The sequence below is a fragment of the Trichoplusia ni genome, chromosome 24 (assembly GCF_003590095.1).
Source record: "Trichoplusia ni isolate ovarian cell line Hi5 chromosome 24, tn1, whole genome shotgun sequence".
NCBI classification, from domain to species: Eukaryota; Metazoa; Arthropoda; class Insecta; order Lepidoptera; family Noctuidae; genus Trichoplusia; species Trichoplusia ni.
Window position 1 is genome coordinate 3,338,748 of NC_039501.1, and position 16,410 is coordinate 3,355,157.

Below are 16,410 nucleotides of genomic sequence, written 5' to 3' on the forward strand. Positions count from 1 at the left end.
AAGATCTAGAGGAAATATTTGATTGTCTGTTTGTTTGTTTGACACGAATAGGATTCGAAACGGTTTGTTCGATTTGAAAAACTCTTTCACTGTTGAGAAGCTACACTATCTCCGCTGAACATAGGCTATAATTTATTTCAAAAATATAAGGGTTCCGCAAAAAAAAAATCGATATTGTAACCCAAGGTGTCATAACTTAAATCTTCCAACCACGCGGACGAAGTCGCGGGCAACTGTTAGTACATAAATAATAGGCTGGAATAAACATACAAATATTGAGAACCAGAAAGATTATTTCTGCAAAGTAAATCTTTAAATTTAGAAATGCTAATGTTAAAAATAATATTAATACCTATCTAACCATCGAAAACGCCCTAAAAACTATACGTTTTATACTTCATTTGGCATTTAACATTAACACATTTCTATTATAGACTAGATATTACAAACTGAGGACAATATCGTGAGTCTTTTCACGTTTCAATTTATGTAATGGACGTCCAATTGTAACGATTCGCGTGACTTCATGTATTGAGCTAAGAAAGTAATAGTGATAGACCGCAGTTATAGATTAAGGCAATTTTGCGATGAATTACTTGACGTTTTATGAAATCTTCAAAAACAGTAGAAGCTATTGGAAACTTAATATTTCTACATTTGCCCATTAAAGGAAAATTATGGACATTTAGACATCGAAAAATTATGGTCCGGATATTTTTCGAAATCACCGAATAAGCAATGTTGAATACAAGGCAAAAATAAAGAATCTATCCAAAAGAAAAACTATCTTGAATAAACTAGCGGTAAACATAAAGAGAAAATTCTGTTCGCATCGTACTTTTACTTTAGCGTTAAAGTGCTATTTTCTATAAATCCATTACGAAGCCATTGGCACAGCAGGCGGTGTCTGCTTTCTGCGGTCAATGGCGTTTCGATACCCTCATTGAAAAGGCCTACAACCTACAATGAACTTTGAATGGGCAGTTAAGTTTATAATTTAAAAGGGATGTAAATTAAGGTGAAGTTGGAAATTACCTGTAAAAGTAGGCTAATGTCACGGAAATATTGAATAAGTGGACCATTTTATTTTACTTTTTAGGTATTAGAAACTTATTGGGCTGATCTGGGCCTTCTTAAAGCTATTTAAACAAGATTTGCTCCCTCTTCTGGGGTTATTCGCGATCGAAGCAATGAGCATTCGTCTTCCATTCATCTCTGCTTCAAAAAGACACGTATACTAATGTCAAATTCATCAGACATCCGACAGACTTCACAAATTATGACACATCTGCATGCTCATAACTCTGTGACTGCGTCCCTACCATTATTGTGGTTATTTGTATACCTATTCATAAAATATATATTCACACGAAAACAACACAAATAGTGTGAATTTATCAATTAAACTTCTCACAGAGCTATACTTCATAAACTTTTGTAATTAATTGAACGTTTCCCGGGCGAACTTCATCGATATATTTTAAAAGTTCTAAATACATCTCTAGTTGTAATGGATGGGGGAATTCTAAGCGAAACTCCCGAGTGAAGTTAGTGTTTACTTTTGGTCGGTTAAACAAGTAATTGGATATGTGGCCACTATTTTCTTGCTCTATTTATGTGGGTATTGAATATTCGCGTAGGTTTAGGATTATGGGTGAATTTTAACAAACTAAAAGTTCCACAACTACTCTGTGCCAGTCAATAAATCATAGACTGCTTCCTTTTTAAGGAAAACATTGGATGATCAATACAAACATTTTTTTTTTTTGGTTAGACGGGGAATCCTTAAGGACAGAGGGTTCTCGGGGCAGGAAGTGTCTAGTCTCAGAATGTTAATAACTAAACCATAATGACTTGAGAATAACTATTTAGCCACCGATCAACGAGTAACCTCTTACAGCACATAAAGATCGTGTAAAATACCATCTAAATCTACTCCCACATTAACTCGCCATAAGCTTAAGCTTTCTTTAACGACCACATCCTACCGCCTAATAAAACGAGCATAGTAAGAATGCCATTCATAAAATCAAGTAGCGCGGACTGGATTTAGTAAGCACGGCTTTATTACACGCACGGATCATAATATAGAGTATGTCGAATATGTTCAACAAGTTGTTATAGTTACAGTGCGATCAAGAATTAGCTTTTATGTGGTAGGTACTTAAGGCTTTATCACATAAATGATTAACCTTACAAAGCTATCATATTAGTTCAACGTTTATTAATTTATAGTCCTGAGAGCTCAACACTATATTATGTTACAGTAAGTCTGTTATGGAAGATGATGATGATGGCAGTTATTGATGAGAGAACTTACTTTAGAGAGAAACAGAGCTACATTCGTCTCGCTTCCACAACTGGAACCATTTTCCTCTAAGAAATGGTACTAGTATACCCCGTCTTCTGACTTCCTTAGATTATATGGCCTCATAGTTACAAATGTTACAATTAAGCTATAGTGAACCGTCTTTACAATAAATAAATAAATGCGGACAACATCACATACATTGTTCTGAACCCAAAGTAAGTTGCTAGAGCACTTGTGTTATGGAATTCAGATACAACGAAGGTACCACAAACACCCAGACCCGAGACAATGTAGAAATAAGAATTTTTACATTGACCCGACCGGGGATCGAACCCGGGACCTCAGAGCTAGCGACACCTTGAAACCGGTGCGTACGCCACTCGACCACGGAGGTCGTCAAACAATATACAATAATTTATGAGGTTTGAAACTAATTAAACTATAAGGGGTTTTCGTAGGCGGTGTTCAATAGAAAACGTCAGTGTATCATCTACACCAGGTTTCTGCTATTCCGATGACGCGATGTTAAGTACGTAAGATTAATGAGAATTCGTATTTCATAGAAACTCCACTTATAGGTAAGGGTGCGGACTGGCGCCACTCCTAGGTAAAGATTAATTAAACGTTCGATTATGGTAATCATATTGAGTTTCTATCCAGACAGGGAGTGGTTTGAAACTGGTACTTAATGTTTCTTTTTATACTTGCAAGTAAGCGTTTTAATGTTACCTGACAGGTGTTAATAATAAAGAAATGTAATATTTAACTCTCGACTTCATTTGAAGGCCTTCTTACATGCAACGTCAAAGTCCCCAATACCCAATGATTTTAAGGGCTTTTGGAAATATAAAAATAGAGGTTAAAACAAAAGCACTCGTCTCAAGAGAAAGGTCGTCTAATATAGAACGCTTTTATTGTTTCACGCTGTAAACGTATGTAAACATTACCTTATAATATGTAACCGAAATAATAGCTTTTTAAAGAAAATCCTTACAAAATTGTTACGAGAACGATACCGGTATTTCTCCAAGGTACAACATTTAACAGGACAGTAAAAGAGCGACATTTTTATCTGTCGATTGTGAAATGTGGTACAAATGGTGCAGACATACATGCATTGCAACGTTTGGCACGGCGCCACACACTTTGAAAGGCGATATCAACAAGTACTGCTCTGTACATAGAATATAGAAAACTAGCTGGAAGCACACTTATATTGTCATCATATTAGAACCAGTGTCATCCTACACATTCGTTTATTTTTTACTCTGCCTCGGTAAATGAGTAAAACAATAGAAACTTTGCCTTGTCGTATAGTTTTGACCAGTAAAAACTAAGGAAAAAGAAATAATGCGCTTAAAACGAAACTCGATTCAAGTATGTCATATTTTTATACAACCATTTCCTTAAGTTGATCGTCTTCTATTAACATTAAAACTGACAAGAGCGTAGCCTGAGTGACACTTCCTTCTATCGTTCTGTGTTTTATGGCTTTTCACACAGTTTTCTTATATGTATATGTAGGTATTATAACATAAGACAAGGTATAAGGTAGGTTTCTTGAAACGAATTTAATTTTGTAAGAAAGGTCGAAGTATTTTCTATTCTTAGTATTTTGGACTATAAAAGGTGGTATCTTTTTAAAAATACCAAAATGTGTTAAAATGAAAAACACCTTAAAATGTTGTCTTAAAAAGACGTAGACGTATTTTACCTTGAATAGAATCAGAGTCAAAGTAAAAAATATTTTCTATCTATTAACAAATGATACTAACTTTAAAAAAATGACGAAAGATCCAATAGATCCAATGGATCCAATAGAAATCTTAAATATTTAGGTGCCGTTATATTATGTATTCTAAAACATGTTCTTAAGACTCGAAAAACTATCAAATATTCAGGAGCAAACATTTATTAAACTCTCAGGTATCTTAACAAACAAACACATTAATATAGGTCACAATAACAAACTACCCTCGAAATTCCCGATACTTTGTTACGAACGAAGGCCTTGCGTGGGCTCCGTGCATCTACGTCAAGAGAACACGACGCGTGGGTGATGGTTTAATTGAAATCCTTAGTACCGGAAGAAAATGGAGAAGTTAAGGTCGATACATACGGAAAACAATGTCAAGTAATGGCAAAACGACTTCACATTACAATTTGGACTGTTCAGTTTCTTATGTGTATTAGAAAAAGTGCTTGTATGCAGGACGAGAATAGATCTTGAAGTAATAAATTTGAGTGCTAGGCTCTTGTCGGGGTAGCAACTTTCCTTTTCCTGAATCGAAAGCTAACTTTAACCTCCTTGCATGTTCCAGTTTCAGTCCTTTCTTTTATGCAATCTAAATACATTATTCTTGACCTTCCTTTTTTCCAGTTTTGTTCCTATGATGTTGGTTAAAACATCGAAATTTATCTTATTACGTGACTTGATTCCATCAAGTATGAACCGAACCTTAGTATAGAATACCTTCGGATAATTGAGAGAGTGATATTGAGAGCTACGTCTACGCTTCGACCTAATTCGGAATTAGTTTTGTTTTGGTTTTGTGGGCAATAAATAGTAGGTTTAATAGTGCTGTCGGTTTAAGTTGCTGATGAACGTAATTCAGGTTTTCTTATCCATGAATTTCCTTATTAAGAGCAAAATGAGGTTTTAAAACAAAAACCACTCGTGACGTCTTACCAATGAATAAATTAAAACATGGTCGGTTAGCGTAAATTCTTTACGTTCTATTGATCCAGTACAGGAGTACCGTTTGAATCATTTATTAATCCTTTGTCTTTGTTCGAATACGGGTAATGCAATACCTTGGAAAATAAGGGGAAACATTTGAATTGAAAATGCTTGTGAGATACTAACAAAGATTAGATGGGACTCAGCTTAGTTTAGGTCATAAGTTATTTCGTTTGCCACTTAAAAAAGCGTAAATAAATGATTTTCGACGAAATACATTTAATTTACAATTTCCCAGTATGCCCAACTTTCCATTTTGGAAGCCTAATAATATCTAACTAATCATTTACAGTATATTAGCCACAGACCAGGATATATGGAAAAGGTAGTGAAGACTGTCCTGAAGTTAGTCACTAGTAGCAGCAATAATCATTTAAAATTAACCTTCTTTTCTATAACTTTACATTGTGTTTCTTAGTTAGTACCAGTAATAATACTTAACAAAAGGTGGGAAAACACACAAGCATAGTAATGCGTTATCTTGACCTGAATTTTAACTCGCATTTTAACTGTCGCAATAGGCAATTAACTGGTATTCTAATCCGTTAAATTGTGACGGAAGCACGTTACACTGTTGTTAAAAAAGCGACTGTTATTGTCGTAATCTTCAAGGCATTTTAAAATTTAAGACGCATTCATATTTATTTTTTTGCACTCTTTTCTTTATAATTATCAGATAATCAGTAAACCAAATAAATGAAAATATGAAGCAAATAATAAAATAAGAATTCAAACAGATTTATATTCAAATATAGTTCACTGTTTCAGAAACATTCCATTATTTCTCGACCAGCCAAAAATATAACATAAGGCTGAAACAAAAAACCCACCGGAGATCCAAAAACAACACCTTTAGCGTAGCAAAATGTGAAATTCATGAATTACCTGAAACAAAAACGTATGTATGAAACATTTGCATGTGCTACCGGATGGGGAAAATAACAAGTATTGCGTTTGGGGTATTTCCCATAAGACCCCATCTCAGCATTTATTAAGGTAAGGTAATGTTCTGGAAGTATTTTGTTCAGGTACAGTAGGTAACAACGGTTGGTGATTTTAGGACTTAGGACATGTGCAGTGGTGATGAAGGAAGATTATTCTATGGACTAAGTAGAATTGATGCATTACCGGTTTGCGATGACTCTAAATATTATTTTGTACATTACCATTGTACATGTTTAATGTATATAAAGTTTAAATAAATAAATAATTGGGAAGAGGATGGACAGAAGGAAAAGATAACTTTATGTGTTGCGGCTACTTTGTGTCCTATAGATACACGCAATACCAACTTACTGAATTTAACTGTTTTCTTTTACTCGTACAATATTCATAATCCTTTTCCTACGATTTTCAGTCAAAAAAATCTACAATTTAATACAAATAGGTGTTACGAAACCGTAAATCATTGAAAATGTTTGTCCTTGGTCCATTGAGTTCATGAATCTTTACGACAGGCTTGGGGGAAACCGATCTCCCGTAAGGAATACCCATGAGGATAACAAGCGTCGTAGTCTAACAAAGAATTACGTGTTCTGTTCACATACCGTATAAATGTAGGTTACTTTGTGCTATCTATGTGGTATAAACAAGTAAATAAAAGAAAAGGATACCTTTCTCTAATTGGAAAGAGGATTTCCTATATTCAGCAAAATTATTATTTTTTAAGAATTTTGAAAATAGCCCATAAATAGATTATCCTAACTTATCACACAATTTTTTGGACTTAAATACTATGGATTGCGAAAAAAATAGTACGTAAAAAACATCTTACACTTTTAAAAAGAAAATCAATAATTAGCAAGTATAAAAATATGAGTCTGAGCATCTTACTCGACTTCTGCGAGTAACGTATTATTCAAATACAATATTCTACAGAACCCTTCTATAACTGCATGCTAAACCAACTCATCATGCAGAGACAAACAAAAACATATGAGTCTTAATATAAACAAACTCGCATTCGCATAATGTGTGCACACGTTTTGAATATTCATAGTAATCGGTATGCAAGATTTCCCACAGTAAATGCAAAGAAATGAAACTTGATATTTTGCATATTAGAGTTCCGTATTACTAGGCCTAAGTTGACTGCCTGTCTAACAGCTGTCTGAATAAAAATACCCGTGACCGACAGTTTAACATTTTCACAGATGACGTATTTCTGTTGCCGTTATTAAAATAAAAATAGAAAGCAAATACTAAAAATAATTTTTAAAGGCCGCTGTAAAATATTCAGGATTCTTTTTCCATTCTATAGTTAACTAGCTCTTGTCTGCGAGCCAGCTACAAATGGAAAATGATCCCACGGGAATAAAATCAGGACCAAAACTATTCTACGCGGTTATCCTGGTTATAAATTGTGTACAAAGTTTCATCTAAATCTGTTCAGTGGTTCTTGCGTGAATAAGGAACAAACATCCATACATACAAACTTTAGCGTTTATAATATTAGGAGGATAGTACGGAACTCTTTGTCCGCATGTGATTCGGCTTTAGCCAGTTTTTTATTTGAATAGCGCGGTATTGAAATGCATGAGTAATGTTTACTTTGACATCTCAAATCTGGAAGGGAAGGTTGTGCAAATATATGATATTATTTGTTATATTATTGAAGGGTGATATGAAAATATTAAGTGCCATATCGTTGGAGGTTTAATTGAGAATAAAACCGTCTTTTGCTGTGAATGTATTTTAATAACGATGGGCTAAAAATCTTCTAGTTTATGGCATTACCTACTACTATTGCAAACAGACTAACAAAAAACTTTAAAAAACCAATGCATTGTCACATTTTAACGAAATCTATACATTGTTATTAATGTAAGTGAATAAATAATTGCTATGTTTTTTAACATAGCAAAACTGATTTCTCAATAATTTTGGACAGTTCTAGCACGGAAAAATGCGACGAAACACATATTCCTTAAAGCAGTAGACTTCGACTAAACTGTTTTGCCTTAAAAGAGCGATGCGATGTCCCTTAGCATCGTTCCATCTACACTTTAAGTATACACCCAACATTTATGAACTTAATGTGCCACACCACTTAAAAAACTCATCTGCCTCTAACTAATCAACTGAGTAAACTTCAAGCAACTAGACCCGGTCACCTCGCGAAAGTTAACAGACACTCGTGCTACTAACACTGTTACTAAGTATTTAACTAGTGTACGTCTCTCATAATTACGGGTGACATCTAAAACCCGTTGTAAACACATTACTTGTCACTCTAAATGACAAATGACCGTTTAAATTTGTTTATGTTTTGTTGTAATTAGGTTTAATGTCTTCGTTTGATATCATATACGTTATTTTTTATACAGTTTTAAATTTTAGTGAGTTTTACGCATCGATGAATATCTGGATTAGGTTTTCTATTCCTGAGCCATAAATTGCTATTTAATTATTAATTACAATACTTAGGGTAACAGCTTTGCCGGAAATAATTGATCGTTAATTTCGGACTTCACTAGTACATCACTATTCTAGCCTTTTCCAAACTATGTTGGGGTCGGCTTCCAGTCTATCTGGATTCAACTAAGTACCAATGTTTTATGAGGGGCTACTGCCTATCTGACGTCTTTAACCTGAGCAAGACGATACCCACTAATAAGAGTGGTTGTCATACTTTATCTACCCGTAACGACTGTCAAAGCTGTGGCAATAACAGCCGAGACAGACAATTTAACGTATCTTCCGAAACCCGGAGGATCTCTATATGACATAAATGGTTACCCATCGAACGCTTTTCTCTTGAAAACAATATATTTTCCAGTAATAGATATACGTGTAGATATAAATAAAAAACATATTCCAAGTTAATACGTTCCATTTATCGATCATTAAATGACCGGTCATGCTCAAGCGTCATTAACACAATTGGAAGTTTAAATATGTTCCAGATTACATCGCGACTAGACTTGAACTCTCGTTAAGCGTTGGTACTTCAAGGCTGTGTAACGGTCGTAAGATAAACCAGTAATGGATGATCGATTCAATTATGTTTGAAAACAGTTTTAACTGGATATTTCTAGATAATGGCTTAATGAAGTTTGAGGAGAAAATCTGTTATAAATAAATTGTAGAGCTTGGAAGTTGTGGTAGAAATAAAAAGGTTTTATTTGTATAGTACTTGCACGAATTAATTGTTGTTGTAGTTTCGATCAAATGCCATTGATTACTTACTAACTCATTTCTAGATATTCAGAGTACTCACTTTTGAATGTTGGTTGTACAATGTCATTGAGAAAATGTCGAAACGGGTACTTAAATAGGAACTTTTACAAATGTACCCCTTTTATCGGAAGCATTGACTGCTTATTTGCATCAATTAAATTGTACAACTGAGAATTTACGCATCAAGAATGATATGATTTAAAGAAGAACAATCAAAACCAATACACACTTTTTAGTGCGATATACCAAAAAACAGATGTTTTAAACTTAAAAAAGTATAAAACAGTTTTATCAAAACAATAGAACATTTCCAGTATTTTAAACAGAAAACATAGTGCGCGATTCCGTTACAAGGCGGCATCGTTTATTTACATCCACGGATCAATTAATAGCATGTACCGTTAGACGCATCTCTCTCGATCTAAAACGACATACTTAGGTTGCACGGCGGCGCTGCTTACCGTTACAGTTAAAAATACATTAGAGATTTTCTGGATCGTTTAGTAAGAACGGTTTTTAATCTTGCTTTAATTACCTTACGTCTGAGCATATGTCGCAGTTGCACGAGAGACGCTGAAATGGGTTGTAAAAGACTTGGGAATTGCGAATGCATTCAATGCAATATATCGGACATTAGAACCTCTTTTCTGTAACTGCAAATCCAATTATTACAGTTGCGATGCCAGTAGCTTGAATCTATTTGTCGTTTAAGAGACTGTATAGTTGATGCACTCGCAATACAAAAACGATCGATAAAAACTTAATGGCCGAAGATTAAAAGCAAAAAGGAGTCCTATTATGTAAACAAGAAATAAAAACCGTGGAACACAAACATAATATTTTATTACGTAATAGAACCGCACGTAATCCATTAGCTGAAGTCGTCGCCACGGTTCGTCTAATTGGCGTAGCGTAAGCTGAATATGTGTTCGTGTCAAACCTTTACATCTTTATAAGACAGACCTACTAAAGTGTGGGTTGTAACTTGTTTTAGTATTTCTTCGCCTACCATGTACCAGTAGGGCCTGGAGGTGTTTGAGGTTCTTAGTAAAATCCGGACGTTAAGTCTTCGATGGTTTTCATTCGTAGCGATCACTTATTTTTTCTAAAGAATTGTTATGCCTGGCAGACTTTCATAAGTTGACAGTTCCTGAAATTAAAACGCTAAGAAGAAATACCTCATTACTTAAAGGGATAGAGGTAAGACAGAAAGTTGGTCTATTTAAAATAAGGTATTCAGCTGAATTCGGCCATACTAGGAGCCGAATTAAACAATGCCAAGGGATTAAGCTAAGCGGAAAAAGATTTACCAACGTATTGTTCCAAGATTTTCTAAAACAGAATTTAGCTCAGGATGCCGGCTTAAGTATTAAGATTAACGCTTGTGTATTCATTCACATAACATCTTAATTACATCCCGCAAGATTCCACGAACGCTGTTTGTTTATACATCGAGAACAATAACAGTCGACACGATTACAATTAATTTTCGCAACGAATATTCTCAAGTTTCAAATAAATGTTATGATTATGTTCCATTTGGCACCTCCATTCATTTTGTTTTGGGCTGACACATTCATTCCTGAATGACAAATAAGAGGATATATACAATTTGGAATCAAGGATCATTTTATGCACCTACGACTATTCTTACCACCACAGTTTGATAATTAAATAGTGATCTTCAATCTAGTATCGGAACAGTACATTCACCAACGGCAAATTCTTTTTTAGGTTTCGAAGACAGTAATTCTAATTACGTCACGACGACACTCGATTTTAACATCAAGACGACTCTACCCAAAAGTAATGGAATACTAAATCGATTTGTAACATCACAACATCACAAAATAAATCTTTTTCCAAGACCGCTCCCTCGTAACATGAGACTCCAATGAAGTATGCCTAAGTAACGTGATTGAAATCTATCGATAAAACGCAACACGAGACAAAACACAGATTACGAAGCAAATGGAGTATCCATTTACTACTAATCATTTGTCGTGAAGGCATTCAAATGAAATGTTCATTGATACGTATATTGTTAATTATGTTGAATCGGCTCTTATGTTTCCGTTTGAAATAGATAAGATGTATCGTAGTTATTGCTCATTTGATTTCTAATTAACGCTAATAATGTTTCTGTGAATGGTTTTTCCCGTATGGAGACAGTAGTTTTATCTCTGAATGGGAAAATTATGTTACCAAGATGGTTCAATAATTTTGGGCATAAGTAGAAACTTTGATTAACACAAGGACTAATGTCTAAAAATCATGTTTATATTTGGGATCGTTTGAACCTATCTACTTATAGTTGTAGATTGGCTCAAAATCCTGAAAAAAATCAGTTACCTCAAAAAATAGTTTCGTTAAGTTTTTCCCTAATCACATGTATTAATTGTTTTATATGGATGTAGACACTCGTAAGAAAAGAAAATGGATGTAGAGCCGGAACGTTTCCACTATTCTCTTTTACTTTATAGCTTTGCGAGCATCGAGTTTTATTACACCCTTAAGTTTAGCCTTGCATTACGACGCTAAAAGCCCTGATACGCTAAAAGGACTGTCATGTAACAGGTGGTTCAAATACCGGCACCAATAACAACATGATAGGGTATTTGACAGGAAAAAAACAATATTTTGTTTGTCACTTCTGAAAACAGTAAAAAAAATAACTTTTATAGCAACTTTCGTGAAGATAAAACATTTTTAAATGATTTAATTACGCATATAGACGAGATTGCCCGACAAGTTTCAGACCCATTCGGACACTTTTTTCATAAACTTACGCTGAGGATTCACGTCGCAATCCCGATAAAAACGCGTGAGTAAACCGTGGCATCATTAATTTAATAGTAAAGAAAACATCGTGAGGAGCAACTGAATTTTATCAAGAGTGTGTGTGTAAAGCCACTTCTGAAGCCTATCGCCGGTTATAACCCGAACAACCAGTTGGCATATAAACCAAAGGATAGAAAGATGAAGAGTCCTAAAAGAATAGAGACCTTCTACTAACTACGTAGTCTGTGGTAACATGAAACAAACTAATCTTATGATAATTTCCTAACGGTATGCAAATAAGAGTAATCGAGGTAGAGTTATTGTTAATTTATTCCGTTTAAGTACGTTTAAAGGGTAAAGCGTATCTTCGATTCGTTTTTATCTGATTCATGATTGAGGAATTGTACTTTTTTTTTAGATATTGCGAGTTTTTTTTTACATCTACGAATTTTTTCGAAAGGAATAACGTTTGTCCGCTTTCATTCTCAACCAACAGTAAATTTTTGACAAGAGTCAAAAATATGTCATGTTTTCATGACAGGATAAATACATTACTTAATAACCAAATGACACTGATAGAAACCTTATTAACTTAGAACGCAAAGCTTTTGAAACGCAAACTAAAATTAATAGCTTAAAGCTATTACTTAACGAAATTATACCTTTTAAGAAAATTACACCTATTTCTTTTACATAGGTAAGTAAAAGATTGAGCAGTAAACCACTTTTACAACGCAGAACGGAATGAAATACTCATGTGACCGTAAAATGCGTCTTACTGTCTAAGCAATGAAACTCATGTAAACCCAAGAAGTAGGTTTTAAATTGATGAAGTCTTTTGTATATTTGAGAGATGAAAATAGGAATAAAAATAAATTGCCTGTTAAAATATTATTAGCTGTGGTGTCTCATAAGGAAGCTAACCAAATTGAGCTCGAATACTAAACTAGACTGCTGTAGTTTCGTGTATGCATGGCGGAGGTAATATACTTTACTTCCATTCTTATTTTTGTATATACATGTTCAGAAATTTCGCCGATCAGAAAATTCGTGTTGAGTTGTTTAATAGACTTGAATCATTCTCCACTCCATGACGAGCTCCGTGGTCGAGTGGCGTAAGCACCGGTTTCAAGGTGTCGCTAGCTCTGAGGTCCCGGGTTCGATCCCCGGTCGGGTCAATGTAAAAATTCACATTTCTACATTGTCTCGGGTCTGGGTGTTTGTGGTACCTTCGTTGTATCTGAATTCCATAACACAAGTGCTTTAGCAACTTACTTTGGGTTCAGAACAATGTATGTGTTGTTGTCCGCATTTATTTATTATTTATTTATTTTATAATTTATCCTTCATTTCAAAAGTAAGCTGTTGAATATGGAGAAAAAATGTAATGTTTACTACTCAATATAATCTTCTCAATTTTACACCTGCCTCTCACTAAAGGCGCAGACAATAGATATTTTAATCAAAATAAACGGATTCAATCAACATAAACTCAAAAGCATTCGCATAGACCGCGAATTTTTATAGCCAATACAGTCGCGAGCGAATAGCAGTCGTAAACCCTTTGTAATAAAATATATATTGGTTTGTTGTAAGTAACGGTACTGATGATGGCACAGTTAGACTGGACGTCTTGGCAAACAGGTATTGCAAGGTATGATGGGTAGCAATCGATGCAACGACGGGAATAGAAACAGACGGTCAACAACTTGATAAGACCAGTTATGATACAATCGATACCGCAGCTGTCTCCGAAATGACAAACGAAAATCGTCCTTAAAATCATAACTATAAAGATGATATTTTTATAAAAGTTTCTTGTGCTACCGGTTGTTCAGAAGATATAGCTAATTGGGCGATTGGAAAAAAAATGCTTGGATAATTTAATTAGGACCTGTGCAAATCCTATAGCAATGATTTAAAGTAATGGACGAGGATCCGAATTGATATTATCAATAACGGGAATATTTTTCAATGGATCGTATTGAAAGCGAGCGAAACTGCATTTCGGGACCAAAAATGGCCCAATCAGTATTTCATGAATGTCGCACGCAATTTCAATCTGTTTTTGAATGGGCTGCGATTTGTCATTACGCTTTTAATAAAGGAGATAAAATCGAAATTACGTGGTAAAAATTTTCAATCATTTGCAAGCTGCAAGGTTTTATATGATAAAAATCAAATTGTGTATTTGATTGCCTCGTGTAAGGAGTTCCGTACTTGGAACTGCTAGGAAGCCACTGAGTAGTTTTCATTAATGCCTTTAGAATATTACTCAAATTGATGAGATGATACGTAGAACAAGGCAGGCAAGGCAGTTCCAGGATTAAGTTTTATCACCGGATTATTGACAAGCTTCTTGGTATATTATAAGCTATCGTCAGAATCGTGATTAGAAGAATTCAGTACTCAGGAAGTAAGGTAATGGAATATTAAAACAGGGGTCTACGGTAACGTATTATAGTAAGACGGACTTGTTGCGTCTCGATTTGACAATGATAAGGTCATTGTAACCTTAGGAGTTAGAGCTGATAGACAGATCATATGAGATAAAAATCAAAAACGTTATTGATCAAGTAGGCAGTTTTTCCAAGCACCTACTACTAAAAGTGTACCTACACGGTTACAAAATGTCAGAGGTATAGAGAAAAACGGACAAGAAACTCCATGACGGATCCCACACTCTAAAGTAGCATGTCACTTATCACCTAAACCTTGTATATTATATCGATTCAACTCCATAATATAGGCCATCGCATGTCATAACCAAAATATCAATCAAGTCAGCTCTAATAATCCCTTTATTGAGAAACTAAATACAAATTACTTTGGTTAATATAATATCATTTTGGTTGTCGTTTGCGGTCAGAAAGATGTCAGTTACATGATTGGCTAATACACCAACGTTCGGTCTAAGTGGCTATTTGAACATAGAATTAAGTTATTATTGTCTATTATTTTTGCGGTTGTAATTTTATCTACTTTGAAAGGTTATTAAGGTTCGTCTATTTCAGATATTTTGGCAATGGAAACATAAATTCGGCAGCTATTTGGGTGCAATCATCAAACGGCACTCTTTAATGTTTTTTCTATTATGAAAAGGGACGGAGACGATGATATGAATGTAAATACTTGTCTTCCTTTTTTCACGAATATTCAAACATGAAGACATCCTGGATATAATAGTACACATGCAGGATACTAATTTGTACGCCATTACTTTACCCAAAATTCCACTTTCAATTAAACGTGTGATCGTGTTCTGCTATGAAAAGAGTCCACAGTCGTTGCTCAGATTTTTTAAAGACCTTAATATATTGGAGAAAAAATAAGGTTTTAAGTAGGTATATCTTTCGTTGTAAAAATATTAACTCGGCACTAAATCTTTGTGCGCAAATTTTTAAGGAAAATAAAGATACAATTTTAGGAATTGTGATAAGATTTGTTTATGTGAACACAGGAAGTCTATAATCTATCACCGTCCGTCATTATTCATTATTATCTTATACTCTCACCGACAAAAGCAAATGCTTTCGACATCTCCTCTCACCAAAACTTTAAAAAAAATTACTAGCTATCTTAATTTTCAAACAATGAAAATGGTCAAAATAGCATTACCACCAGTAACATTTTGGACATCATAATTAATTCATATTCACTTTGAGTACAGTATTTTTTGCTGGGTGTCTGATAAAACGGCTATTGATATTAAAGTCGCATTCCTTTCTTCTAATACTTCATATGACATACAGTGCAGTCACGGATGAACGGTTTCTTTTAACGAACACAGAATTCGCATGCCATAAGATGGCGAAGAAGCTGACTTACAGCTGTGAATTGATGAATTAAAATTTAGTTTTTGTAAATTGCATCACTTGTACCTACCATTTAAAGACAAAAAAGGTATTTTGATTTGATTTGAACAAGAATCACAAATCAGATTTTTTTATTAAGTACCATCAATACACAATTTCTGTCATGAAAAAGATGCGTGTACAAAGCGTGTATGCTATCATCATGCATATTTTTTCTGATAAATATGAACATTTTTTGCTAACATAACATGTTTTGCACTTTAAAACCAGGACTTTTTCACGTAACCAGCCAAAATCTTGAGTCTGAAGTTGTGTCGTAATAAACTTTTCTACTATTATTCAAAGTACCAAGTATAAGATATGTCTTAATGAGCCCTTCCCCTCTATAAATATCAGTTAACTTGACACCGTCGTCAAATTACGAATAAAAAGAGGTTTAATAAAAGCCCCTTTTGAAGTTACGTGTTTTTTATGAAGACATTTAGGATTTAGTGTTCGAAATCTTTATTAATGGTTCTTTAAAGTGGTGATTGAATTGTTAAAGAATAAAAATAAGGTATTCAAATTGTATTTCTCTTATTTAA

The 16,410-nt window shown here is 34.2% G+C and overlaps 1 protein-coding gene and 1 long non-coding RNA gene across 3 annotated transcripts in view; both read right to left on the bottom strand.

Moving 5' to 3' along the window:
• LOC113505180 (E3 ubiquitin-protein ligase CBL) overlaps positions 1-16,410 on the bottom strand; it is a 78,935-nt gene that overhangs the window by 27,927 nt on the left and 34,598 nt on the right. The window lies entirely within an intron of this gene.
• Positions 5,779-16,410, bottom strand: part of LOC113505181 — a 32,831-nt gene continuing 22,199 nt past the window's right edge. Inside the window, exon 3 of the long non-coding RNA XR_003401609.1 lies at positions 5,779-5,936. This is a non-coding gene — a long non-coding RNA (uncharacterized LOC113505181). The remainder of the gene's footprint in view (positions 5,937-16,410) is intronic.